Raw genomic sequence first — 10,514 nt, 5'->3', positions numbered from 1 at the left:
CACTATGACTACGTCCTCAGTGAGCTCATCGAAGGGAACCTCCAGGTTTAGAGGAGCAGGTCCCTTTCTTATCCTTCCTGAAGCATTGTATGGGGGCCATGGCACGGACAGTAGTAGCCTCCGAAGTCTCCGGCGTTGACGATGGGCACACAATCCAGATGGGTGCACACACTGAGGACGATGATCCAGCGGGGGTTAATCACTCTATCCTTGTCATGCAGGGGGTCACGGAGCTCCGCCAGATTCACACCCTCCTCTGCTGCGATTTCCTTCTCCGTGCGGTGACGGACAAACAGGGGCTTTCCTCTCCACTTGAAGGTCATGTTTTTGCCTTCAGGGATGTCAGTGAGCTTGATCTCAATCTTGGACAGTCTTGGAAAATATAAGGTATAAGTATAAATATAAGGTAAAGTAAAATAAATCAATAAAATCAATAAATAAAGGGACTACTATAGCTGCTGTAGGTAAGCAGATGATGCTGATGCACAAAGATGGTAACAGACAAAGACTAACTTGAAGTTTCCTACTTTCCCTCGACGGGTGTTCTTCAGGGTTCCTGACTGGGTACAGGAGGGTTCCTATTCTTGGCATGGACCAGGTCCAGATGGAGGTTCAAGTTACGCAAGTCCAGAGTGGTCAGCGCTACGATCAGCACTTCCCCGGGTCTCTGACATGTCACTCCATGCTGTGCCTGCCCTTGTACTCATCCAAGGAGATCATGCGAGACAGGCTGACGGTGGCCCTGATAGCAGAGAGAGGATTCTCGATGTGATGGTGGATCCACGGCTGCTGGACTGGAGCGTGTACAGTTTCTGTGCTATGGGTGTGGGTGGGCCTGAATTTTCCTTTTATGATCACATCTCATGTGATACCTCAGGATTAAAACAAACACTGTACTGTATACACATGACTTGACAATACAAAGTAGGAGGCGGCTCTGTTTCTAGCTTTTAGACAGCCTCGTTGGAGCACTGGGCATCTCCGCCCACACTGGCTCACGTCCTGGACCGCCTTCTCTGCATCATCAGTGTGTGTGCATGTTGTTGCAGCTGCATATTGTTATGTCCGACCGACTAGATAAGCTAGGGCGCCTTCTCTTTATCTCCAAGACGGCGCAGGCAGTTGAATCTAGTTTTCTGTAAGACTATGTGGCAGTTAACTGGAGCAAAAGCTATCTCTCTGAGTCTAGTACTTTTCCACTGTGTTCAGGCGAGCGCTATGAGTGCCCCGCCCGGAGTATTTGACCTTTGTGTACTAGAGCTCGCATATCCGCGTATAAGCTGTGTTTAACATTGAATGTATATATTTAATTTACACACACACACACTTGTATTTCACCAAGGTAAAAATAAATTCCTCCTCCCATTCTGGATGGAAATGGTAGGTTTTCGCCTTCTTTCGTGGAGCCTCCGCCATGCTCGCTAACTGCCAACAACGCCAGGCTATCACCATGGTGACGACGTTTGCGAACGTCAATCAGGCATAATGGGCCTCATTCTCGAACGCAGTTAAGAAGAAGTTAGGAAGACATTTCTTCTGAACTCCACTTACGCGGTTTTCAGGACAAATTTCGCATTCATGAAAGTTTTCTCATCTGGGATTCGTTCTGACCTTAGACCAGAATTTCAGAACGCTAAATAGCAATCGTAAATCGCCCAGAGTTTTCTTAAATGCAATTCCTCAAAAAACCACTAGATGCCCCACGGGGCCGCTCCGTGTTAGAAGGGGCATTTAGTGGGAAGGGCTGAATTTGTGAGAAATCGTTGGTGATTACGTGCACATCAACTCCACCGACATCCTCGGATTTAAATAATTCTAATAATAATAATAATAATCAATAGAATATTTGCATCATTAACAATTACGTTTCACATTTATAGTCATGATTCTATGAGGCATCGTGGTATCATAAAATAAACAAAAGGCCTACACGAACACTGCAAATGTAAGTGAATAAATAAATAAGCACCAAACTCAATCGCGTGGATATAGCCACAGTGGAATAGAATGGACACATCTACATTCTGCAACAGTATCTGCACCTCTGCATTCGCTTTCTGCTTTGACATGATTTGAATCAGTCTGAAGTTGCTCGTCTGAAGAAGCAAGTCTGTCGATTGTGCACGCGTCTCTTCAGTTGCATGCCCTTATAAGGAGCTGGCGGGGCGTTTCTGGATGCAAATCCAAGTTTACGAGAACGCGCGTTCAATTTAAGAATCCTCATTCGGGGGAGCACAGCTGAGAACACTTGGCTGTGTAAGAACCCATTTTCAGGCGTTCATGAATCAGGCGGAGATCTTCTCTGACGTTGGTCTTCCGAAGTCCGTAAGAAAACTTTTCAGAAGACATTTCAGAAAATGTTCGAGAATGAGGCCCAATGTGTTTCTGAATTTATTTAAATTTTATTTTGGAGAGCGACAGGGAAACTCTCCGAGATTGACCCTGATGTATATGTTAACATTTTCATAATTTCCCCATATTTGAAAAATATAACACCTAGGCAGGCATCACAGTTCATAGTGGTCTCATTCAATATTTTGGAAGAAGAGTTATGCTTAATTATTGCAAATATAACGTGTTTACTAATCACGTATTGTGTTCGGTAATGAGGTTGCAGATAAACTTGGAAAAAGACCATAAAACAAAAATGATATTTTAGAAATTTGTTTTGGGAGGTCAGAAGCAAAATCAGTAATACAGCACGGAAATATTACATCTTGGCAGCAAATATGGAATAATGACAATAAGGGTTGAAATTATAACAAAATTCAGACATCAGTCAGAGTGAGAAGTGATAGAAGTAAAAGTAGAAAAGAAGATGTTACTTTCAGTCGATTAAGGTTAGGACATACAGGACTCAATGACACCTTATACATCATGAAAAAGACAGTCAGATAAATATGAGATATGCAACTGTAAAGAAAGTGTTGAACATGTGCTGACAGAGTGGAGGAAGTTCAGTGTGGAACGAGAACGACTGAAGGGCAGAGTGATAGATTTAGGAAGGGAGTGGAGCATCAAATGACTGTTAGAGATAGAGGATAAACAAGTTCAGCTTATAAGGGCTTTATTTAATTTATGAATGGAACGGGTTTAATATCCAGAATATAACTTCTATATGAGGTTTGTTTTCATGTTTCTTTATTTTCTTTTATTTATAAATAACATTGTCTTTAAATGATAACTGTCATCAAGTCATGGTGTTACACACTCCGGTCCAGTAGGTGGCGGCATGCACCTTAAACGTTAGTTTGTAGTCCGCCATTACACTCAACGAAGAATAAAAAGACCAAGAAGAAGACTCCTCTCCCGGTAGCCTACAAAGCTATCGAAGTTAGCTTAGCATCCTAGCTGGAAACAGACCGACGAGGACTGAAGTTATCAATACAGCGCTAGTCAGAGTTTAATGGAGAGTAAACTGTGTTTTTAACGGAGTGTGTCTGGAGGAAAAGTTTCTGTCGCTGGTGGATTGTTTCCTGGTGTCCTACGGAGCTAATGAAGTTAGCATGCTAGCAGGAAGTAGACGGACCCGAACATAACCCAGTAACCCAGCGCAGGTCAGAGTGAGCAAACCGTGTTTAACGGAGTTTGTCTGGAGGAAACGTTTCTGTGGTTTAGTGAAAATGTCTCAAGTCCAAATGCTGAGATGTTTAGTCAACCAGCGACTAACTGCGGCTGCTGAAGAGATATTTGGTCTGTTTGAAAGAACGATAGCAGAGTACGAGGAGGAACGTTCTCGTTCAAAAGAGGAGAATAAGCGACAACGGGAACTTCTGGACGCTGTTTTCAACCCGGAAGTCCGGATACAAAGAGCACGTGGGTTCACTTTATTTATTCTCTGAAACACTGTTCATCCTCCGGCTGATAACTTTTAATGTAGTTTGGAGTGAGACACGGTTGCAATTCGTAGTTTTCTTCTTCTCCTGATTTAATACCGGCAAACGTGTCGCTTTTCGGCGAAATAAGCCGTTTTGAATCAAAATATATCATCCACGTGAGTGTATATCCGTAGAGGCTTTTTTTTTGGGGGGGGGGGGGGGGTCAACTGGCCAGCCAGCGTTTCTCAGATTGGAGTGAGAAAAGGAGAAAATGTGATGTCGTGATCTTCGCAATAAAACATATTTGATGCGACGTGTCGAGTCTTGGCCAATCAGCGTTAAGATGTCTACACCGTCTTCATTTCCCTCCGTTAAAGTTTAAGTTCCGTTACCGTTCAGACGTGTTGGGTTAAGTTAACGTCCACTGCATGCAGAACTTTGTCAACGGATAACGCTCATCATTATCAAGATTTAGGAGGGAAAAATGTAACGTGATGAAACATGAAGCCCCCTCCGTGTTCCGGTTCAGTCCACGCGGTCACTCATGAACGTTAAACTGGAACACCGGCGGTTCTGGCTGCAGTTTTTTTTTTTTAACTCAAAGTAGAATGAGGCGATTTCGTGGTGATAATAACATGAAACATGAGGCCCAGATCAGTGGCGGTTGGTGGATTTTTTTTTGGGTTGGGTCATCTAATCAATTTCAGCAAATAGTATAATTCAATGCAAAAAAAAAAAGGTATCAAAAACGCATGAGTACTTTGCAGTTACATTGTTATCATTTATTCCAACACTGACATAATAAGGACATCTTATTCATACAATTCAATATATATATATATATATATATATATATATATATATATATATATACACTATAATAATCATAAATATCATATATAGTCTAATAGAACAAGTATATTTTAAGATGTTTTTATGACAGTTATTTGTAAAGGAACTTTGCTCTTCTGAGTGGCAAACCTCTCAATGACCTTCTTATTGAAGTCAGGCATGTCCCTGACAAGTTCCTTCTCCATGGAGAGCATAGCCAGAGCATTAAAACGCTCTTGTACGTTACCGTTGGCATCGAGTGGGTGGAAATGTCCGTCGTCTCGTCTGCTTGAATGGCGATTTAAAATCAGCGTTCTTTACTTCCTCCAGAATGTAATCCCTTACAACCGACAGCATGCAGTCCAACAGCTCATTTTGTACAGTCTTCGACGTCCCTTTGAAACGGCTGGCTGTCTCCAGGTGCTCCTCCAGCACACTGTCGAGGGACGCAACAAAATCCACCAGTCCGTTGAACACGCCAGGGTTGTCCGAGGAGTCAGTCTCGTCATGCCCACGCAAAGCCAACTCAAAAGCCCCACAAAACTTGACACAATCAATTATTTTTGATAAAATGTGCCGGTTTTTATCCACCTCCTCGTTGTGTTTCTTTACCACAAGCCGGTGACCGTCGTCCAGCTGGGTAGCAAGAACACGCAAGATGAGAACTAGACACGGGCACTCCGGGAGAAAAAGACTTCCGGGAGGGCCATTCTCATCTGGCCCTCCCGGAAGTCTTTTTTAGGGCGCTGATTGGCTGAATTGTAAGTCACTCATTTATTTCTTTAATCAGTGATTGGCTAAGCTGCTTATTAGACCCGTCTTCCTTGGGCCAAATCGATCTGGCCCCAGCACGTGCACTCGCAGTAGAGACGTGCACGGGGACAGCTGAGAGGTGCACTAGCGGAGAGGACAAGCAGGGAAAAGCATTTATTTTGCGCAGATATCCTATTTTACAAATATTACTGGGTATATTACATGGCTCAAAAACACAAATATTGACAATTTGTATAATTTATTAATATTATAATAAAAAAAAGAATTATAATATTATAATTTTTTTTTTTTTTTTTTTGTGGCTCAAGGTGGGTGGGGCCAGGCCCCGTGGCCCTCTATTGGCCGGCCGCCACTGGCCCAGATACTGATGAGATGATGAGGTCAAAGAGCTTCAGGAAGAGGATGTTGTGTGTGTGTAGCGCAGCTTGACGCAGGGCTGAGATGTGAGTGGAGCTGGTCCTGGATGAAGGTGGAGGTCTAAACAGACGTGAAGAGAGCAGTACAGCTTCCTGCTGTCACCGTATTTTAAATGTATTGATGAGGCAGGGTATGCTAAATGCAGCCTCTGCTCCAATGAGATAAAGTACAGCAACAAGGGCTCACGTGCCCTCTCATCACACTGCCTGACTCTGTTCACTGTAATGACCACAGCAAGTGTACTTCCGGTCCCAACAATCTCAAGTGCAGTTGCTCCCAAAGGCCCTGAAGTAATGAGAGAGCGTTAAGGAGCCTGAACCTTCATGATTTCAAGAATTTAACTGGATTGAATGCATATTAATTGTAAATAGAAGATAAGCCACAATTATAATGGCTTTACAGTAACTGTGGAAGTTAATATTAAGCCATACAGTAACAGGATTAAATGAAAACTAATCACATTTTGTATCGGCGATGGTTCTCACTACTCTTGCTATCTTTGTTTTTATATGACGAAAACCTTTGAAAATGAGACCTCGGTCTAATAATAATAATATTGATTGATTAAAAAAAAGCTAACGAGCCGACTGTTCAACTAGAGCTGAAATACTGATTAATAACTGAATAATACATTAGTTTTTTGCTTAAAGTAAATGTCTTGTCATTTAATTTTCTTCTCAGAGTACACAGAATGATACATTTTAAAGACCATATTTTAAATGAAATTCTCCCGGCTTCTAGATGACAGGAAATATTTCAACTTAAAGTACAAGTTTGTTCTCTTTGATAACACCACATGGATTTGGCAGCTTAAAATGGTTCATATGTTCATGGTCACATAAGTTGATTACATTATTGTATTATCTGGTTCTAGTGATACTCTGGAAGTGTATGTACAGGAGACTATTTGCTCAATTCTAGAATGTCTTTGTAACGCCTCTGTGTGTGTTTACTGTTCTCCTGCAGACGTCCAGCAGCTGCTGTTGGTTAAAGAAGAGATTCCCTCTGAGCAGCAGGAGTGGAGCTCCAGTCTGGACCAGGAGGACCCAGAGCCCCCAGACATAAAAGAGGACCAGGAGGACCCAGAGCCCCCACACATAAAAGAGGACCCAGAGCCCCCACACATAAAAGAGGACCAGGAGGAACCAGAGCCCCCACACATAAAAGAGGAACAGGAGGACCCAGAGCCCCCACACATAAAAGAGGACCAGGAGGACCCAGAGCCCCCACACATAAAAGAGGACCAGGAGGACCCAGAGCCCCCACACATTAAAGAGGAACAGGAGAACCCAGAGCCCCCACACATAAAAGAGGAACAGGAGGACCCAGAGCCCCCACACATTAAAGAGGACCAGGAGGACCCAGAGCCCCCACACATAAAAGAGGACCAGGAGGACCCAGAGCCCCCACACATAAAAGAGGACCAGGAGGACCCAGAGCCCCCACACATAAAAGAGGACCAGGAGGACCCAGAGCCCCCACATATTAAAGAGGACCAGGAGGAACTCTGGACCAGGAGGGAGGGAGAGCAGCTTCAAGGGCTGGAGGAGGCTGATGTCACGTTCTCATTCACTCCTGTGAAGAGTGAAGATGATGAAGAGGAGGCTCAGTCCTCAGAGCTTCATCAAAGACAAACTGAACAGATGGAAACAGAAGCTGATGGAGAGGACTGTGGCGGACCAGAACCAGACAGGAACTTAGATCCAGATAGACATCCAGAACCAGATACTGATGACAAGACTGGAGATGCTTCTGACACTGATGACTGGAAGAAGACCAGAGAACCTCAGTCAGGTTTAAACTCTTTGAAACGTGATAAAGTCCGTGTCAGTGATTCAAGATGTAGTGCTGGTGAGAAACCTTTTAGATGCTCTGAGTGTGAGAAAACATTTCGCACCAGAGGAGATCTGAAGAGACACATGAGAATCCACACAGGAGAGAAACCTTTCAGCTGCTCAGATTGTGATCAATGTTTCAGTGGAGGTGGACATCTGAAGAGACACATGAGAATCCACACAGGAGAGAAACCTTACAGCTGCTCAGTTTGCAAGAAATCTTTTATACAGAGTGGATATTTAAAGACACACATGAGAATCCACACAGGAGAGAAACCTTTCAGCTGCTCAGTTTGCAAGAAATCTTTTATACAGAGTGGATATTTAAAGACACACATGAGAATCCACACAGGAGAGAAACCTTTCAGCTGCTCAGATTGTGATCAATGTTTCAGTGGAGGTGGAGATCTGAAGAGACACATGAGAATCCACACAGGAGAGAAACCTTTCAGCTGCTCAGATTGTGATCAATGTTTCAGTGGAGGTGGAGATCTGAAGAGACACATGAGAATCCACACAGGAGAGAAACCTTACAGCTGCTCAGATTGTGATCAATGTTTCAGTGGAGGTGGAGATCTGAAGAGACACATGAGAATCCACACAGGAGAGAAACCTTACAGCTGCTCAGTTTGCAAGAAATCTTTTATACAGAGTGGATATTTAAAGACACACATGAGAATCCACACAGGAGAGAAACCTTTCAGCTGCTCAGTTTGCAAGAAATCTTTTAGACATAAACATGTTTTACAGGTACACATGAGAATCCACACAGGAGAGAAACCTTTCAGCTGCTCAGTTTGTGATAAAAGACTTAAGAGCAACAGAGGTCTAAAGGTACACATGAAAACTCACACAGGAAAGAATCCCCTTTAGCCCTTTTACCCAATCACCCTTCCGCATATCCCTTCGAGCGGTGGCCCATAGGGCTGCGGCTCAATGTAGATTTTTTCGGGTTCCTGGTCGAACCATATGTCTCATGTCCCGGAAACCAGAGCCTCACCAGCAGTAATATGCTTTTTGTTTCTTTCTTGTTTAATCTGAATGATTGATTGAAGGGTAAATGTGGAGACAAGTGTATTGGTATACAGATGAGTTTATGTATATGTGTTTAGAGACAATAAAATGTTTTGCTTTTCCATCAATAAAAAGAGAATAATAAAACAAAATATATCCACTGACAGCAACCGTTGCATAAACAAACTACCAAGCAGACATATCCGAGAAGTTCAGGAAAAGTTCATTCTTTAAAGTAGTTTCCCCGTAATGCTCACTTTAATTATTTATTAGATTAGTATAAAGGGACAAATGTCCAAACATTTAAAAGTCGTTTTGATCTTCCAGAAAAGGCCGTTGACTTTACTGACTCAGCTCAGTTAAGTGATTCATGTATTTTCTTAAATTCTCACTTCTTTTATTTTATTTTTCTGCGGTTTATAAATCAACATATTAATTTATTGTCAGACTATTGAGATTATGAGACATTCATCCACAACATCTGCTGGATGCACAGAAACTACCAAGTCATCAGAAGTGACCGTCAGCGTGGATACAAATCAAGTGATCCCTCTGTGTTCTGGACAGTCTGGTCTCTGCTGCATCTCTCAGCTGTAACAGACACATGCAAGCATCACTCTGGTGTTAACAGGTCAAAATCTCACGGACAAAAGACATTGTCAACTGTAAGAGATCCTGATCGGACCTCTGATCTTGTCCAACTGGAGGGGTTTCAGAAGAGTGGATCCTCTCCTCCGTCCCCGCAGGCTGAGCCATTGCAAGCGTGCACCTGCACAGCAAACAGAAGCCCCATTCATGAGTTGACAGTTAGTGTTAATGAGTTGGTACTTTTCAGGTTAGCAAATTCCTTTTCTACTTCTTCAGTTGTCACATAGAAGTCAAACTGTGCATCAAGTTGATGAAAGTCAACAACAGGAAAAAAGACAGCTTGATGCACAAACATTTAGAGATGAACTTTTAAATGCAAGAGGACTCTGGAAATGTTGGGAGGATCAGTGAGTGCACAGAAAAAGAGGAAGTGGTATTATGGCTGTGATTATCACCGCGCGTTCTCTACAGACGTAAATCCAGTCAGAACGGAGCTATAATGACCATATAACATGACCAGTAGAACTGGACCGTTCTATTCCAATAAGAAGCGGGTGATGTGACTCTTTGCTTTCTAAATGTCCACAACTGAGTTCATTTCCATCATTTAATCACATTAACTCGACAATCAGCACTAGAATAACAACTTTTAACCCAAGCTGAGCTCATTGATCTGACTGTAGTTTTATCAAGTCAATGTAACATTTGCAGGAGTCACATACTCTAGATTTGTTATTTGTGCATTTGAGTAACGGTCTACTTGTTCCATTTTATAGATTTATGGATTCAGAAATTGAGAAAGATAAATACAGGTCGAGTTTCAGCTTTCGTCAACTGACATTTTTTAACGCTTTCAAAAAACAAAATTCTGATCCGTTCTTTTCTGTTAAGTTTTGTTGTTGTGATATTAATAAAAACATTTAAAAGACCGAGTTACAACACCTTTAGATTGTGAAAAATAACTGTGTCTCAAGACAAGCAAAAGTGAAACTGAAGGACTCTTTAACCCCCCCCCAAGAGATAAACAAGACAAATAAGAAACACGGTCTACATATCAGAGATAGAAACTAATGAAAAGATGAATGAACATAAAAGGTGAAGGAATATTGAAAGAGGGGGGATCCTCATGAAGTCGGCTTACTAATGAGAACAAACCCCCTAAACTCACCTTACAGGAAGGAAGTGTACTTCAACTGAAGTGTGTAATTAAATACTAGTTTGAGGGACTGTTCTTTTC

The sequence above is a fragment of the Melanostigma gelatinosum genome, assembly GCF_949748355.1.
Source record: "Melanostigma gelatinosum genome assembly, chromosome: 1".
Lineage (NCBI taxonomy): Eukaryota > Metazoa > Chordata > Actinopteri > Perciformes > Zoarcidae > Melanostigma > Melanostigma gelatinosum.
The sequence above is the reverse complement of the archived record's forward strand: the minus strand, read 5'-3'. Positions refer to the sequence as shown.